Here is a 17,475-nt window from a genome sequence, read left to right as displayed (position 1 = left end):
TGATAGCTGGCATGTGCAAGGACGCTCCGTCGAGGAATTTCCACATCGTAGAAAGTCTATCTTTCCACCATGTGTTAAAGCATTTTGGTATTGGGTACCAGCCACATAAAGATTGTGAAAGCACGCATGACTAGGAGTGTGGGAATGGGGATTGGGTGTAACGGTGGTAGAGAAACTTGACTGGGTCACTGGGGAGAACATAGATGGCAATGGTCCTGTCGAGAACCATTCAGTGGATGTGGGTTGGTGTTAATCATATCTGTTCTACAGATGAACTGAGACCTAGATGTTTCCCATTACATGGAAACTGGAATTGCATGGGAGACTCAATAGGGACATCGAGGGTTTTAAAATGAGAAGAGATGGAATTAGAAGGGAATAAGGACAGTGATGTGAGAGGGAGCCCAGGGCAACCTTGGGGATTCCCGGGAACATGGCAAAGCTGTCAGTAAAGTCTCAGGCTGCCAGCAAAGCCTGGGCTGGTAGCATAAAATAATAGTCAAGAGGCCAAGCTTCACCTGAGGCCAGAAGCAGCCTTGGCAATTTGCACATGAACTCAGTTCAGGCAACAGGAATGAGAGAGACAGAAGGGGCCAGTGGGGAAGGGAAGAATTCCAGGGGCCAGAGAATCACTGATCTCAGGGGAGCAAAGATGATACCTGCCAAGGCACTGGCAGCCATCCGGCACAGTGCCTTCCTTGGCTGGGGCAAGGACCAGAGGAGGACACTCTGGTTGCTGCAGAAGACACAGGTGGTGCTATTCTGATACTAAGAGGTGTCTGGGGAGAGTGCCGAGCTTCCTACCCAGACAGAAGTGGCCCTGAGACGTAAGGTGGTGATCCGGGTGGGTTGGATCTAGCTGAACTTTGAAAATGGGTGAAGATTGGTTCTAGAAACTTCCTTTACTGTACCAGCTTCATCTCACAGGGTCCTCTCTGCCTCTCCTTAGCTCTGTTCTCTCAATTTCTCTCTGGCTATGTTAAACTCCTCCCCATCCCCACCACCTCACTGGAACTGTCTTTTCTAATATTGCCGATGGAAGCCAAACCCAGGGGAAATGTCTCGGTGCTCATCTTCTTTGACACTGTGCTGAGATTGACAGTGGAACTGAAGTGGGTTGAGGAGAGAATAGGAAGTGAAGGTATGGGGAAGATAAAGGTGTTCTCTGTATTTTCTTCAGAAAGAGCACAAAAGGTTTTTTTCTACCAGCATTTGGAGAACTGGCACCTCATGGACCCTGAGGTTTTGAGTTTTGCTTGACTTTAGGTGGGGCCGCTTCCATCCTGAAAACCTGTCCAGGTGGGAGAAGTGAGAAATACAGGGGTGGGTAACCCTTCCTTCTGGTGAGGACAGGACTCAGAGACCACAAACATAAGTTTACTCCACCTCCTCAGACCCCAGCTGATATGAAATAGTACCGATTATTTCTCTTTATGTAAATTAGCTCTCAAAATTTTTGTCTCTTACCTTACGAAGCAATAAAATCAATCTACATCACTGAGTGGAAGTCAGATTAAGTTGTGAGTTATTTTGGCTTTCAACTCTCAACTCTGACACTTAAGGGGGTAAGCCACAAGATTAACTGCAGGACAGTTGAAAGTTGAATATGTGAGCTGACAGGCCAATTGCACTGAGACCTTTCAGTTTGTATATTTACATCAATCCAAAATGATTTTTAATAGCCAGAAAGACCGAAAACAATCAACGCAGCCATCAACAGGTGAACGGATAAACAAAATGTAATAATTTGTACAATGGAATTCTACTGAGCAATAAAAAGGAATGAACACAGATAAGCACAACAGCATAGATAGATTCTAAAAATGTTATGTTGGGACGCCTGGGTGGCTCAGTTGGTTGAGCAGCTGCATTCGGTTCAGGTCATGATCCCAGCGTCCTGGGATCGAGTACCACATCGGGCTCCTTGCTCGGCAGGGAGCCTGCTTCTCCCTCTGCCTCTGCCTGCCTCTCTGTCTGCCTGTGCTCGCTCTCTCTCCCTCTCTCTCTGACAAATAAATAAATAAATAAATAAAAATAAAAAAATAAAAATAAAAATGTTATGTTGACTGACAGAAAACTTGCAGAAGAGTGAATATGGTATGATTCCATTTACAGGACTTTTTAGAATATATAAAACTAATCTATGGTGGTTAAAACAAAAAGCACAATGGGGCACCTGGGTGGCTCAGTGGGTTAGGCCGCTGCCTTCGGCTCAGGTCATGATCTCAGGGTCCTGGGATCGAGTCCCGCATTGGGCTCCCTGCTTGGTGGGGAGCCTGCTTCCTCCTCTCTCTCTCTCTCTCTCTCTCTCTGCCTGCCTCTCTGCCTACTTGTGATCTCTGTCTGTCAAATAAGTGAATAAAATCGTTTAAAAAAAAAAAGCACAATGGTTGCCTCTGATTGTTAGGGGCGGGGATTTACTGGAAAGGGGTATGAGGGAACTTTCTGGTTGATGGCCATGCTCTTTATCTTGATTGGACTTGGCTTGCACTGTTTTATGCCTTTGCTGGAATTTGTCAAGTACTAACTGAAGATATGTATGTGTGTTTCGTTATCTATAAATTTAATCTCAACAGGCAAAAACACCAAATATTGAACAACCAACCATTAATGACACAGGTATGGATGTATTTGGGAGGTAGTGAACTGACATCTGTAACTCCCTTTTTTAAAATTTAAATTCAGTTAATTAACATTGAGTGTATTCCTAGTTTCAGAGGTAGAGTTCAGTGATTCATCAGTTTTATATAGTACCCAGTGCTCATTATATCATGTGCCATCCTTAAGGTAAAAATAAGATGGCCAGACAGATGGATGAAGGGCTAGATATGTAATAAAGCAACTGTAGCAAAATGTTAATTGTCGAACCTAGGTGTTGGGTATATGGATGTTCACTGTAAAATTCCTCCTGCCTTTCTGTTTTTGAAAAAGGATTTCATGTTAAAGAGAAACAAGTCAACCAACTGAAAACAAGCCTCCCCTGGGGGGATCAGCTTGTGTCTGGAATTCTGAGCCCATCCCTGGTTGAATTGCCATCATTGCTAGGCTTAAGGCTGTATCTTCTGCTCCCTTTACCCCTCCATCATCCTTATAGCCTAGGTGATTCTTTCCAACCACCCCAGGCTGCCTCCTTAAGCCAATTTTTATCACTGAGCCTGCCTGTGGGTCATCTGTCCTGCCTGTCCTTCTTCCAGTGGTGTTGTATATAACTTACAAACACATAATTGTTCCACTGAAAATATTAGGACTGCGATATTTCCCCAGAAGCTGCCGATGATCACTCTTGATTGCGTAAAGAGAGATATGGGGACTTAGAGCCTGACAAATTGGCAAACATTACTCCCACTCCCCTCCTTTCTTGCCCTCTGCTCTGAACTCTATTGACTTTGTAATGACACGATCTTTCACCTCCCCAAATTGTATTGTAAAACCAGAAAACATACATTCTCTAGAATTGACATTCCTGTCCCATGACCTCATTTGGCCAGAGGTTCAGCTCCGATAGGCCTAGAGGTTCACATCCCCCTGCGTGGGCTGCGCTGACACGGCATGACCCGTGACCTTCCCACCACTGCAATCTCTTGCACATGGACATTACACAGAATGCCAAGTGTAGGTCAAAAGACGCTGCCAGGAAAACACAAAAAAAAAAAACCCACCAAAAACAAAAACAAAAAACAACAAAAAAATCTTCCTTCTTCTTTAGGCTTGTCAGATTGAAAATAGAATGCTGCATTTGATATTTTTCCATTGCTGTCTTAAACCTTTTGTGCAGGGAGATGAGGCATAAATAAGTAAACACATAAGTAAATCTTTATTTGGAGGCAGGGAACTTTAAGTTAACCCCTGCCTTAGCACATAAAGTTGTTTCCATCGAGCGATGTGATTGAGATGGAGGATGCTAATTTATTTGATCTAATCTGCACCGAGTTCGCTAGGAAAGGAAGCTGATGGCCCCCATCTCAGTTTCCAAGGTAATCAGGAGGCATTTGTGCCAGCAGTTAAATGTGGCCTGGAGTCCCTCTCATTCCGAGGGACAGAGGTGACCTGGGGAGCAGAGGCAGGTTTTAGCAAGGAGGGCCAAACCTGTTTGCAGTAAGATCTGAGAACAGACATAAGCCTGCTTCTGCAGCTGGGCTATTTGTATTCCTTCATCCCACAAAACTGTACTGAGCACCTACTATGTGCTGGGCAGTCTTCCTGGGCTCAGGTGCTTTTGCCTTGTCTGCTGTGGGCTCTGCTCTCGCCAGGTGGTTTGGCAATTCTGCTGGGCTTCCCGCAACGGGCTGTGTTTTGTTCCTTTCCTCCTAGCAGTTTTTTCCCCTACTCTGTTGTCTCCCTGGGTGAGCTAGCAGGCCCCTCACGGTTGGTTAATTGCAGATGTTCTGTGACCACAACCAGAGCACAGAAATGGTCCCAGTGACAGACCATGAAAGGTGGCAAGAGCAGCAGCTGCGGGCACGGGCTCCTGCCAGTTGGCAGCTGCTAACTTGAAAAGCCAGGCAGGACTCAACGGTGCCAATCCAAGAGATGCCAGGCTCTGGAAAGACATGAACTTTCTTTGCTGTAACCTTGGTTTTTGCATAACCATCCGCAGTTGGCCATTCAGCTGCCCTCACCAGGCCCAGGAGTTGCTGGCTAACTGAGGTGGTGGGTGGTGTCCATTCTGTTGGCTCACCTGGGTCAAAGGCCTCCAGCTGACTCATTGATCCCAGTTTGTGGGCAGAGGCTAGGAGCCTGTGGCCCTGTGATTAAGCCTGAAGTCTCCTTATGGCCAGAATCCCCAGGTGAGAACCCTTTTCTCCTCCTTCCTATTTTCCCATCTCCTTTTTCCTGCTTCTCTACTCTAGATTCCCCCACAAAAGCCCGTTGACAGTGAGACAAAGGGCAACCATGAGCTGGTTGCTGATTACAAGGAGAGAAGGGCTTAGAATTCCTCCTTCACATGCCGAAACAAAGTTCTATAAAAGCTGGTGCCCCTTCTTTTCCCTAGGCATCTCTGTGCATTTGCATATGTGCTAGTGTGTGCATATGTGTTTGCATGAGGAATGACTTCAAGGTTGTGTGAGAAAGAAGGGCAATTCAGCATCAAATAATAGTCACCATGAAACATCAGAAGCCTTGGGAGTGGAAGGATGCTATCTGTATCAGCCGGCTTCTGGTGTGTAACAAATCAACCCCAACCAGAAAAAGCAACAATAATTTTTCTGCTTATGATTTTGTGGCTTCTTCTTTGAGTTGGCTTGACTAGGACTGGATGATCTGAGATGGTCCCATTCAAATGTTAGGAGCCTCAGTGGGGATGGCTGAGATAGCCGGGGTTGCTCAAGCCTCTTGGTCCACGTGATTCCTCACTTTCCGGTGGGCTGCCCTGGGCTTCTTCACATGGCAATGGCAGTGCTCCCAGTGGTGAGAAAGGGCAAGCCTCCATATGCAAGTATTCCTCATGGCTTTGCTTGTAGCATGTTTGCCAATATCCCGTTGGCCAAAGCAAGTCAGGTGACCATGCTTAGAATTCAGTGGGTGGATAAAAGGACTCAATTTCTTGATGGGAGAAGCTGCAAAGAATGTGTGGCCATTTCTCAATAAAATTTAGCACTGGAATGATGACATAGGAACAAGCACAGGTTTAAGAAATGGAAGACACAGTCAAATCACAGCTCATCTTCACTGCCAGGCAAACTTCGGCAATCAGCTACCTCTCCTGAATCTGTTTCCTCAGCTAAATATGGGGAAAATAACCACACCTACCTCACCAGATGAGAGGAGATCTTTCACCGATTCTTTTTTTATAATAAACATGTACTGAGCCTACGTGCCAGGCCCAGGCCATGCCAGGCATGAGATATATAGTAAATGTCATGGTCTCACCCTCATCACAATGTCAATATAATGGATATTATTCATAAAAATATCTTCAAAACTACAAGTCATGGTGTACATTGTCAGTACAGAGTGTTACATCCTGGCAACTCGTCTTCCTTTCCCCCTCTTTCTTCCTTCATGGCATTTCCTCTGCTACCACTCCTGGTCCGCTATGGAAACAGAAAGGCCAACCTTTCCTGGGAAGGCCAGAGCCCTATGTTACAAGGTTGTGAACAGGGTCTGGACTGGCTCCACCCTGCTTCTGGGAGTTGACTCATCCATCATTGTCATGTAAGGGAGGTGACTGGTTTGTTGAGCCTGACTGGGGAGAGCACCATAGATCACTGAAAGCTGAGAAGACACGAGAGATGATGTAGTCTGGTTTGTTCATCTTATCGGTGAGGAAACTGAGGCCTCAAGAGGCGACAGGGCTTACACAAGGCCACACAGCTAGTCAGTGCTCATACCAGGATTCCTAATGACATTGATCCCCATGGTTTTCTGTTTGTGTGTGTCTCCCTTTTATTTTCTGGCTGCTTTTCTTTTTCAAATCACCACTACACACACACACACACACACACGCACACACACACACACACACAGAGGCTTTTTAAAAAACTATTTTATTTGAATTTATTTGAGAGTGAGAGCATGAGGGCAAGCAGGGGAAAGAGGAGAGGGAGACAAGCAGATTCCCGCTCAGCAGGAAGCCTGACATGGGGCTCAATCCCACAACGCTGAGATCATGACATCAGCAGAAACCAAGACTCGGACGCTCAACCAACTGTGCCAGCCAGGCACCCCCATATAGGCTTTTAGTAGAAAGAGATAATGAATGGAATCTTCTCCTCTTTATCTTCCATGGGAATAAGAAAAATAATTTTCATTTAGCTCTCCACATCTAAACAACATAAAAGAAGTAAAACAAATATTAGTCGACCAAAATTTATATATGCCTTTGGCTTAGCACTTGTGAATTTCTTTCATCTACTCTTCACTACAAGAGGAGGGTGGTGAGGGAGTTGGGCCAGCTATCTGAATGTTGATGTGGCAACCAAGGAAGATCCAGAGAGGTTGAGTGAGTTGTGTGAGGTTACAGGGTGGCCCTCGTGGTCCAGAGTGGGTCTGGGACTGTGTTTTCTCCACACAATGGTCCAGCTGAGGATAGCTGGCCACTCCCTACACAGCAGTTCCTTCTATATATTATGAGGGAAGTTTCTGGTGGCCAAAATGAACAAAAATTTGCTCAAGAATTGTACTGAGGAGCATCTGGGTGGCTCAGTGGGTTAAGCGTCTGCTTTCAGCTCAGGTCATGATCTCAGGGTCCTGGGATCGAGCCCTACATCGGGCTCCCTGATCATCAGGGAGCCTGCTTCCCCCTCTCTCTCTGGCTGCCTACTTGTGATCTCTCTCTCTGTCAAATAAATAGATAAAATCTTAAAAAAAAAACAATTTAATTATTAAAAAAGAAAAAAAAAGAATTGTACCAAGTAGGTGAAATAATTCTGGAATGGGTGTGTCTGAACTGCTGTTGAAACCTGCCCAGATAAATGTAAATGACTCTAGAAACAAATGGTATATGTAATTACAAATAGAAAAAACAAAAGTATTTAGGGTCACCGAAAATTTTTGTTTTTATCAACTACACACCCTGGATCTGTCCCTTCTTATTTAAATTTATCATTGACACATATTTTTGAGAAAAATCCTGGTATTTTACAGAATTTTCCTCAATACTGCGCAAAATAACTGAAGGTGCCAACCTTCTGAGTTGCCCTCTAGAAAGAACAGCTTGAAACAATACAGAGGAAAACAGTCAAATCAACTCTGAATCATCTGGAAGATAGAACTGCTCCTAAGGTCTCCTTTCAAAGTGAAGGTATTTGTGCTTCAGTATTTGATGGTTCATTTATGCAACGGGTTTTTTGACCTGTGCAAAGCTGGGGTCTCTAACATCCATTGCTTTTATAACAACTTCTAAATGAATTGTTCATTCTGTCTTGAGATTTAGACACACACAGCCCATTCCAGGGCACCCAGAACAATCTTAGTCGAGATTATAAACCTAAGCTAGAATCATCTATGACCACCCTTCGTAACGGCTAAGTTCAACTGTACTGAGTATCAGCTATGTGTTCACAGTACTGTTTCACATGGATTATTTTATTTAATCCTCTTGACAGCTGTACAGCCTGTTCCTATGTTACATGCACCTGCATCTTGCCTAGAAAGAAAATGAGGCTAAGACAGACTAATGACTTGTCTGACTACACAGCAATGCGGGCTATGAAGTTGAATGAGGCCAACTCATTTCAGAGTCTCATTCTTCACCACTGTTGCTTTAGAGCCATGGGACGGGAAAGAGAAGTAGGAACCAATCATATCTTTGTATATACCAATTTCCTGAGCTCTTTCTTTTGCGAAATAATGATTTTTTTTTTTCATTCCAAATGTTGGCCATCCTAACCTAACACTTGGCATTTGGGAATGGCAGATCTCACTTCTAGATCACAGAGAGGAAGAATTTAGCTTGGCAGGTTCCTGCCTAACTTCAGCACTGGAGAAGCAACAATTTCTTGAAACAAAAGGCCACCAATGGTGTGGGCTGAATAAGACCTTGTTGCCTCACTAATCCAGCCTTTCTCAGGCTCTAATGTGTCTCTATCCCCTAGGGGCTGGGTCTTACTAAACCCAGGAGCTTTGATTCAATGGTCCTGGGTGGGGCCCAGGTTCTGCATTTCTAGTAAGCTTCTAGGGGAGGCCAATGCTGTTGGTCAGTGGGCCACGCTGGGCTTTAGTAAACCTCTACATCTTTCAGTTAAACCTATCTGTGCCTCAGTTTCCTCCTCCAAATTCAATTTGGTTGATTGAATTCAATCAAATAAGCAGAGTTAATAATAATATCTGTTTCAAAGGACTGTAGTGTATTAATGGAGATGAAGTATTTGAAACTGGCTTGGCGTATGGTAAGCACTCCATAAGAGCTAGTTATCACTATCATTATTCCTTTACGCTCTCCCATTTGTCTTTCTGAATTTCATACCAGCTTATCCCCACAGGCCATATATTAACAGCTAACTCAGATTTCAAACTGTATTATCCTGCCTCTTCCCCTCTGATGTTGGCACATCAGTGAAGCAGTGAATCAAGGCAGCCCTTCGACCTCTCACCTTGCTGCTGCTCCTCCCCAGGTGTTCATGGAACTGGCGAAACTTAGAGTCAGAGTGGGCTTAGGGGGTCAGTTACTTCCACCTAATAGGAGGGTTCTCATATCACACTGTCACCTAAGTCAGAGATCTGGGCAGAGGGAGGGAGGAAGAGGATGGAGTCCTCCACGGAGAGAGATACAGGATGGCTCAGAGCAATCCCCTCCCTGCTCTCTGCCCATTTCTGCCCACCATGCTGGGACATCCCTGGGAAATCACTGTGCCCCAGGAGCCCTTGCTTCCAGCCCAGCAAACTGCCTCCCCTCTGGGCAGCTCTAAGAGCTCCCAGGCAGGGGTCTCCAGAGCGGGGCATAACCATGCTAGAGGGTGTCAAGCCAGTTCAATGGGATGGAAGCAGAAAATAATGAAACATATCTTAGTATATATTTCTTTACTTAAAACACACACACACACACACACACACACACAAAGAAATCAAGCAAATCAAATATCTCATACATATGTTGGCTTAAGGGCATATACATAATTTCTGTATAAGCCTACACCTAGAAGTGTAAGGACCTAAAGTGTTTTACCATTCAAGTAGTTCAGAGATTGTGTCTAGAGATGAGTTTGCCCCTTCATGGGTAAAAATAAAAAATCTCTCTGTGGCAGTGATAATTCCAGTGCTGACCAGCCTCTTACTGTCTTCCGAAGTCCCAAAAAGAGCTTTGTGCTTGCTCCTTTGCACTGATGAAGGGTCGTGGAACTAGTTCTGGTCAGTACAATGTGGGGGAGGTGGCCCACTTGGCTCCCAGGTATGGCCCCTTGAGTAACTGGTGAGCTCCTTCCCTTGCTCCCAGTCTTTTCCGGTCAGCTGGTGGGGACAGATGGTCCCCTGGGGCTCCAGGGGAAGATGGAGCCAACAGTGGAAGGTTCCTGGGTCTGACCTAGGTGGGAGGAGTACTCCCAGGAAAGCAGCCCACCTAGGAACACCTGTGATGGACTTCCTGGGGGGCAGGAAGCAAACATTGGTTGTTTTAAGGCACTGAGATGTTGGGGGGTGGGGGTTGTTGCTGTCATATATTCTAGCCCACCCTGGCCAATCCCATTTTCTTCATAGCTCACTCTCCTCCCCCAGCTCTTCTGCTTGGGCATCTCATTGACCCTGGCTGAAGACCTTCTGGATCCTGAACATACAACATTTAACTCCTTAGAGTTAAGGAGCACAGAATCGAAGTCATGAGATGAAACTCTGAAGCCAGAAGGCTTGGGTTCTTGCTCTTGTTTTTAACAGCGTGATCTTTTGAGAAGGCATTTTGCCTCTTTCTCACTTTATTTCCTTATTTCAGTTAAGAGATATTAGCAATTTTTATATGGTTCTTGGAAGAATCAATTGAGAAAATCCTTGCCGAGCAAGTTAGCACTGCACCCGGCACAGAGTAAATGCTTGATAAATGTTAACTTTTGCTATTTCTATTATTGCAACTGCAAGGTTTTTTTCTTTCTGCAGTCATAAAGCCTTTCTCAAATTAAAAAGATGAGAGGCACCTGGGTAGCTCAGTGGGTTAAAACCTCTGCCTTCAGTTCAGGTCATGATCCCAGGGTTCTGGGATCGAGCCCCGCATTGCCGGCTCTCTGCTCAGTGGGGAGCCTGCTTCCTCCTCTCTCCCTCTCTGCCTACTTCTGTTAAATAAATAAATAAAAATCTTTAAAAATAAAAAGATGAATATGGTTACCTCTTCCTGTCTGTGTCACCTTTGCCCCACTGACTCCCCCACCCCTCGGGCTCCAGGTAGCTGGAGAGGTCGAACTGGTCTGGCTGGAGGGACCCCCCTCCTCAACCGTCCCCAGCCCCCGATCCTGCAAGCCAGAGATCCATGGGACATTCCTGAAGGGCTTTGTTACTCCAGTCTCTCATCTCCTGGCTGGATCAACAGTGTCATAATCAAGGCATAAAATCCCAACAGAGGCCTAATGGGAGGTTCCTCTGCCTTTCCAGGACCTGTAGAGCTGCGGGGAACTTAACAAGGCAGCCTCTGCCATTACTGGAGAGACCCATAGAGAAATTTTCTGTGTATTCAATGGAAAACTGTCTCCTTCTTAACCCAGAATAAGCTTACCATTAGCCCAAGTCTTCTCTCAAACTGTAGCATGCATCGCAGTCCCCCCGAGTGCTCCTCAAAGCAGCCCCAGGTCCCATCCCAGATTTTCTGGTTTGGTGGGTCTGCGGTGGGACCTGAGCAACAGCGTGAATTCCCAGGTGTTGCAGTTGCTGCTGGTCTGTGGACCATACTTGAAGTAGCTTTATATTAGTCCATTTGGCAGCCTTTCACATATTTAAAGACAGTGAGTGGGTCCTCCCCGCTTCTTACCCAATTAACTCTTCTCCAGGTTAAACATGTAAGGAGTCCACCCTCCCCTTTCCTTATCCTGTGTCAGACTTTGTCCCTAATTGGGAGTTTGCAAAAATGGAGAATACCTAAACCGTGTCCTCCAGGAGCTTATAATCATGTGGAAAATAGAAAGGAATCTGCTATAATGTAAGTATTCACTCCGTGCCTGCCGTGTGTTGCAATTGTTCTTGAAGGCTGGTGATTGACCAGTGAACAGGATGGCAGAGTCCTTACCTCCTAGAGTCCTCTGGCCAGTGGGAGAGACTGAGCAGGGAACAGGACCTGATAGCCCAGGGTTATCCGAGTGTGGAGAGGAAAGGCCATGTGGCGGGAGTGTAGGGGAAGGCTTCCTGGGGAGGGGTTGCCTATTGCCCACAGTAAAATGGGAAGAAAGCAGGTATAGTGATTCAGGCAGAGGGGAGAGATGGCGCTGGAGCCGAGTGCCATTCAAGATTGGCAAGAAGCGCTGTGTGGCCAAAAAGAAGCTGCACGTGGGGCCCCGTGGGGTGAGCGTGGGCTGGAGCAAGGATGGTGAGAAGTGGGGTGGGGCGTGGAGAGACTGCCATTTCCCTGGGGGAGAGAAGTAGAAAGAGAGAAGCAATATTCCCAGAGGCAGAGCTGGAGATCTGTCTGTGATGGTTAGGCAAATGAATAGTTCACCAGGGTTTGAAACAGAAACATTTTTTTTTTATAGGAAGTGATCCAGAAGGTCAGGAGAATCCGGTAGAGGGGAAGTAGAAGAAAGGCGAGCATTCAGAGGATTGATTTTTCGACAGAGAAAGCCTCTCCCTTTGCAGAGAAAAGGGCAAAAGCCAAGATTCACCAATAGGAAGACAGCATCCTGAACCCTGTACTTGGCAAGAACATAAAAGGATTTCTGTTGTTATCTTTTGTGAACAAGACATTGAAGATTGAGTATGGTATAACACATCGTAGACTGGAAGTAATGATGGGTGCATCATTTCACAGTTTGAAATTACTTTCACTGCCATCATTTGTTCATTCAACAAACATGTATGGTGTGCCAGGTTGTGTGGATACTCATCATCCTCCCAGTACTTTTATATCGACCCTCTTTGGGCATCTTCCTTGCCTTCTATTGATGTGAATAATCAGAAGTGATCTTAATTTCCTTTCTAATTCAGCCAGGTCCAGGGAAATCCTCCATTAGCATTCCTTCCCCTTGGCAATGCCTGAGTGGTTAGCTGGTGGTGGTTAGTCAATCCTGTTGGTTAATGAACTAAGCAAAGAGGGTAAGGTCACAGTTTTGATCCCCAGGGGCTGATTTACCTGTGTACCTGTGTAGACTATCCCTCTCTCTCTACCCCCAATGTATATGCTTCCTCCCCCATCAAGGCCTTCGTCCAATTTTTTTTTTTTTTACTCTACCAAAAGGCATGTCACTCCAACCCCCTGGTTACTGAGATTCAATGTCATTTCCTCCACAAAGCTTTATTTGCCTCTGTGTTGGTCAGGTGCCTCAGCTTACCTTTCCACAGTGCTCTGTACTTCTCCAGTGTGGCATTTATTCACATTTATTTTTTTATACTGATTAATGTCTGGCTCCTTGTGTGAGTTACAGTATTGTTTAGTTGTAAGTAATAAAAAACTTGGCTGATGGTAGTTTAATGGGGGTTTATTTATCTCCCCAAATAAGATAGACTATTCAGCACCATTCTTACAGCTCAATAATGCCACACCAGACTCAGGCTCCTTTTCTCCTCTTTCTCTGCTGTCTATAGCAAGTACATTTTGTCCTTATGTTTATAAGATGACTGCTGCTACTCAGGCATAGCATCTGTATTCCATCCAGAAAGAAGGGAGAAGGGGAAAAGTAAGTGTCCATTGACTACTCTTTAGGTCTCATGGGCAGAACTGGGTCCCATGACAACTTCTAGCTGCAAAGGAGTCCAAAGAGTTGAGCTGTTATTGCTGTTGAGCTCTCACAATGTACAGAATAGAGAGAAAGGGTAAGCCAATTAAACTGTACTGACCTTTCATGCCTTCCACGCTCCTTTACTGAGCTTCCAGAACAAAGACGGTGGGGACTGTTTCCTTTGTTCACCATGGTAGGTCTACCTTGTACAGAACTGTTCCATTCGAGGCGCCTGGTAAGCATTTTCTTAAATATCAATAGATGAATTTTTACAGAGCAAAATCTCCCATTTTAGGTCTTAAGCGGGAACAGAAGACAGAAGGATCAATGCCATCTTGCTCCTACGGGTAAAAGAACTTAAAACAGACAACATCAGGGGCCCCACTTGCCCCTACACTGCCTTTGCATGAATTAGGAAGAGGTGCCCACCCCTTCCTCAAGACACATTACTGCCATCTACTGGAAAATTATCTTACTAAAATGATAAATTTACCACATCTACAAGGTCAACAGTGCCTCCACAGATGGGCTGAGGCCATTTGCAGAACAACCCGCGTGGCCATGTGTGGCCACCTTGCAGGAAATACAAGTGCACGTCACTGGTAGGGTGGATGTGGTCAGTGAGGAAGCCATCACATCTGTCTCCCGAAGCAGAGGAGGGGGGTTTTCCTGGGGAGCAGTGCTGCACATTTTACTAGGGCCGATGGGAGCTTGCCATATGTAAACACTTGGTATACTGAAGCCTCAGGGGTATGGAGAAAAGAAGACCAGAAGGGGTGTTCGACTTCTGCTGTTCATTTCCCCCTCTATAATATTGTGAGGGCCACTTAATCCTCCTCTATGTCAGTTTCTGCATCTCTAAATTGGGGGCAAGCACTCCTGTCTCAAGAGATGTGTTTGCTTATCCGGTGAGATAATGTACATGAAAAGTTCTGGGAATCCGCCCAGCATCAAGAAAGTGTCCTCTATTGCTAGCATGGAGAGCTGACAGGAAGTAAATATTGAGTGACTGACCGTTCAATTCTCATTTCTACCACTCTTCAGCCACATGACCTTGGGCATGTTACTTCATTTCTCTGGGGCTCAGTCTTCTCATCTGTAAAATAGGTGTAATGATATTAGAACTTACTATCCAGGAAAGTTGTGAGGATTAAAATTAGTAAGAAGTGTTCAATGAAGGTTAACTACTAACTTTAATTAAGATAGTTGTGGGTTGCTTTATGCTCTGCATTTTGCATTTAGCATTTCATTGAAATTCCTAAATAAGTCACCTCTGGGGCACCTGGGTGGCTCAGTCGGTTACGTGTCTGCCTTCAGCTCAGATCATGATCCCGGAGTCCTGGGATCAAGTCTTGTGCTGGGCTCCCTACCCAGGGGAGAGCCTGCCTCTCCCTCTGCCCGCTGCTCCCCCTGCTTGTGCTCTCTCTCTCACTCTATCTCAAATAAATTAAATCTTAAAAAAAAAATAAGTCACCTTTGACTTTTGGTGAGGGGAAGTGAAACAAAAGTGTTCCTAGGCCTTTTTGCAAAAAGAGCTGAGTCTCCAGACATGGAGTGATTCAGCACATTTCTAGGACTCTGGGTCTGTTGTGATGTCTCTGATGTGTGAAAAGGAAGCCTCCTGTTCACAGACCTTCTCCACTCTCTCCACCCCAAGCCACTGTGATTGCTCTTGGCAAAATCTGGATGCTGGCCCTACTAGATCATAGCCGGAATTTCTCAAAAAGTGGTCAGTGATACTGATTTCATGTTCGTGATGTACAAAGCACAAAAGGAACTGATGTGAGGGAAAAGCCTGCCAGGCGGGCAGGGTGCATCAGGTCAGCCAAGCAGAATCCTGTTTCCCATATGCTCTGGTTCTTCCCTCCAAACCTCTTCTCCCTGCAGCTCCTCAGGGACAGGGCCTTGTAAAGGCTGAGAAAATCCACTCAGACACTAGCAGAGTGAAACAGAACTGGCAGAGGGTTTTGGAATAGAGAGCCAGCAACAACGTTGCTAATTGGACTGCTGTCTAATCGTTGATTCTCTTATACACTGCTTCCCAGAGCCCGACTGGCCTGTCTAGTAACAATATATTATCTTGTCCTGTTTTCCATTTGTCTCCTCTTCACCACTGCCAATATCCCTCCCCCTAGTCTCTTCAGGGCACAGAGTTTTGGAAGAAACAAGATATCTTCCCTTCCTTTCTCACCTCACATTTCACTGGAGTAAGTAGTACTCCATTTTCCTTCCTTCTGCCCCATAGGAGGCAAACTGCTGTGCACCGGGTTCCTGGGCTTGGTCCCTATGTAACCTGAAGCTCACATCTTTTGTGTGTGTCATGGTTTATAGCAGAGTGGTTAAAAATCAGCTCCCATTCTGGTGACTAAATTTTATTGACTTTTCCAGGGCCTGTGGTGGGACTGACATGTCCCCCATTTAATTACTTCCTCCTTTTTGATAGCAAATTGAGTTAGCCAGAGGACACGCAGGTGGCTCTGGGGCCAGGGAGCTCAGAGTGGCCACAGCTAGGCAGCCTGAAAGGGGCCAGGGTGAGCACGGGCTGGGGATACAACAACCTGCAGGCAGTTGTGAGCTGCGGTTTTATGGCTGCGCTGGGGGCAATAACCAAACAGTGGGGCTTTTGGACTAATTCAAAGAATACTTTGCATAAATCCCAGCTGCTAGCCATATGTCCGACCCTTGTAGAGGGGAGGGTGTGTTTCCCTGAGCCCTTGTTTCCTTCCCCAGAAGTCAAGACTAACCAAGCCTCTAAATGCCCACCCCGGCTCTTTTAGGAGAGGATCGTCGGCCACAAAACCTTGAGCTGATTTAATCACAACCTAAATTTATATTATGCCTTACCAGATTTTCCCTTCCAATAACATTGTGTCATTTTGTCCTCATAAAACCCCAAAATATAGGCCAGGTAGGAATCCTCCATTTACAGCTGAGAAGACTCAGGCCCAGAGAGATTGTGACCGCTGAGGAGGGAAAACCTGTGGAAGCTTCCTAGGTGTCAGGCACTCTTCTGAACCCTTGAGAGCTATGAATTCATTTCACGCTTATGTCGGTCCTCCAAGACAGGTGCCATTACTATCCCCACTTCGTGGAGGAGGCAGCTGAGCCCAGAGAGGTTACTTAACTTGCCCATGGTCACACAGCTGGGAAGTGGTGGAGCTGGGATTTAAACCCAGGCAATCCAGCCCCATTGTCTGTATTTAGGACCACTGTCCCTGCTGCCAGATGGCTTGGCAGTGACTGAGCTGGAATTGTCATGTAGGTATTCACATGCCGAGTTAAGGTTTTCTCTCATGCCATACCATCTTCTGTGTTTTGCTCCTTAAAGATCCTTAATTCCTGGAAGCATTAGCGGCGGCAATTTAGATTTGGACTCTTTTCATCTGATATCGCAAAGTCTTTCACTTAAATCCGTTTAATTAGTCCCTCCTACCCACTTACCCTGACGTCGGAAGCATACTCAGTCCAAAGGAGCTGTAACGCATCAGGAAATGACTCCCAAACCAAGGCTTTGGAAAAATACAGGTATCTAGGTGTTGGGAGCTGTAAAGCTTGGCAGCTCGATGTCTGGTGAAATAGAAGGAGCGCAGGCTCCGGGAAGAATGGGCGTGGCTCTCATCACGCACGCGCACTCGCATGCCTGTGGCTGGGTTTATGAGCAAGCACACTCCCAAGTGTCACACACCGCCGGGGAGAGTTGGCCTCTCTCTGTGGGAAAAGGTCATTCCAGCCCACAGTTCCCCGACAGTTATGGGTTTCTTGGCTAAGATGTCTCCAACGGCCTTTGGTAAGTGTGAGCAATCCAGGTGGAAGGGAGGGAGCCGTTTTAACATGGTAGGATCTCCAGCTGTCCAAGGCAGACTTTCTCACAGGAAAAAAAAAAAATCTAGTAAAACCTTTGCTCCTCATTCATTGGTGTCTGCAGGAAAACCTATGGGTACATGCAGATTTTTTATGTTTCGTAGCCCAGACCAGATATAGGCCTACTCCAAATCAGAATTCATGATAATGGCCCCAAAACCAGGAGTGTGACCTCCCGCTTTCTATTCCTAACGGCCATCCCCCCCCCCTCATTTGCAAGCTAACTCTGCAGCCAGAAACAAGTAACAGGACTCACCTTGGGCTGAGAAACTTCAGAAAGACGATGAGAACGATAGGGACAAAACAGTTTGCGTTGTAGTAATCATTAGTC

At 45.9% G+C, this 17,475-nt stretch overlaps 1 long non-coding RNA gene across 1 annotated transcript; it reads right to left on the bottom strand.

Moving 5' to 3' along the window:
- Positions 1-13,407: 13,407 nt before the first annotated feature.
- LOC122897442 lies at positions 13,408-16,834 on the bottom strand. The gene is made up of 3 exons (XR_006382534.1): positions 16,725-16,834; positions 14,298-14,379; positions 13,408-13,624 (listed from the first exon to the last, which is right to left on the bottom strand). It is a non-coding gene; the product is annotated as an uncharacterized LOC122897442 (long non-coding RNA).
- Between the last annotated feature and the right edge of the window lie 641 nt (positions 16,835-17,475).

This window comes from Neovison vison, chromosome X (genome assembly GCF_020171115.1).
Source record: "Neovison vison isolate M4711 chromosome X, ASM_NN_V1, whole genome shotgun sequence".
Taxonomy (NCBI): Eukaryota; Metazoa; Chordata; class Mammalia; order Carnivora; family Mustelidae; genus Neogale; species Neogale vison.
The sequence above is the reverse complement of the archived record's forward strand: the minus strand, read 5'-3'. Positions and strand labels throughout refer to the sequence as shown.